Below are 1,787 nucleotides of genomic sequence, written 5' to 3' on the forward strand. Positions count from 1 at the left end.
CTTCACCTAGTCCTTCCTTGAGAAGGCAAGCAATTGGATATAGGATATTCATGTATAATCATGCAGGACATATTTTCATATAAACCATGTAGCAAAAGGAAACAAAGATTTAAAAAAATAAGAAAAAAATTTAAATGGTTCATTTCAATCTTCATACTCCATCAGATCTTTCTCTGGAGGTGGATAACATTTTTCATCATAAGTTCTCTCAGAGAATTGAGAGATTATTGGTGCTAAATATTGTCATTTGGTTTTGCTAAACTTTTTTTCTTGCTCATTTTTGGGAGTATAACATGAAATGTTTACACTATAAAAATAAACAGGATCATTGCAACTTTAAAAAAATACAGTCACTTAAAAAGTAGAGTGAGGGAATACATAAGAATGCATTGGTACTTTAAAAAAATGTTTAGACTAGCTCAATTAGAAGTTAACTTGATGAATGGATATTGACTTCTTTTCCTATTTGCTTTCTTTGAGTAATACAAGGGCAAGCATTTTTAAAGGACTGATGCCTGTTGCCTCTCTTCACCTCTGTATCTGATAACTTACCTCCCATGAGGCAGTTAAGAAAGGCTTTCAACAAAGACTTCTTTTTTTTTAAAGTTTCCTTGAATTCTTCTGCAACCTGAACTTGAGATTGTATTCCTTACAGGAACTGTGAGGAATGAATTTGTGCCACTAACTGAGATCAGTAGTTCTTAAAATATGAACTGGATGTAGAAGATAGCCCTTCATTGCTTAAGGTGGATAATACCATTGTTGTGGCCATAATTTGCTCAGGACTCTTCTGAGACTTGGTCTTAGAGAGTTATTGTGACCAAAATTATCCATCAGACAATCTGATGGTCACCCTCTTAGGATTCATCTAGCATGGTTTATGGACAAAAGAATCTGCATTTATTCTCAAAGTTTTAGTAGGACTTGGCCAGGTGGAGCTGAAGCTTCACTGGCTTATATTTCAATAACCCAGGGAGATCTCTATACCATAATGAAGTACCATGAACAGACTATTCTGAAGCTTTACTAGAAGAAAGAAGTAGGAAAACAGATGGGCCCAAGCCAGTAGAGAGATTCAAAGAGGGAACCTAGAGTCAATCCAAATTACACTGCCAATATTCTTAACATTCTTTATATATTCATTGTTGTGTCCAAACTGCTTACCCTTTTCTCTCTGCCTACCACTTCTTTTCAATATGTAGATCACTGGTTCTTAACCTTTTGTTTATCAGGGATTACTTTGGCAGTGTGGTGAAGTCTTTGGACCCCCTCTCAGGATATTTTCAAATGTATAAAAATAACATATACAAGTTAATAAAGGAAACCAGTTGTACTGAAGTACAGTTATCAAAAATCTCTCTCTCTCTTTTTTTTTTTTTTACAGTTTCCAGATAGCAGGTTTAAAAGGCAGAGGACTGAAACTAGATTTTAGAATTTGATGTGTCCAATAATGCAGACAACTTACAATTAAATCCTAATTTAATTAAATATATGTGTCTGTGTATTTCTCAAGTATATAGAAGATGGAGATAAAAAGAAAAATAAAATCAGTCACTACCTTCAAGGAGCTTACATTCTTTGGGGGAGGGTGGTAAGTAGACTATGTCAATACAATATGCAAATACAAAATAATTTTATATAATCAAAGTTGGACTCAACAAGGTTCAGGGATTTGCCCCAGGTGGTGCCCATGGTCAGCTAGGTGGCAGAGTGGATAAGAGTATCAGGCCTGGAGTCAGGAATATTCATCTTCTTGATTTCAAATCTGGCCTTTGACACTTACTAGC

This window comes from Phascolarctos cinereus, unplaced genomic scaffold, assembly GCF_003287225.1.
Source record: "Phascolarctos cinereus isolate Bilbo 61053 unplaced genomic scaffold, phaCin_HiC Scaffold_726;HRSCAF=1367, whole genome shotgun sequence".
In the NCBI taxonomy this organism is placed as follows: domain Eukaryota; kingdom Metazoa; phylum Chordata; class Mammalia; order Diprotodontia; family Phascolarctidae; genus Phascolarctos; species Phascolarctos cinereus.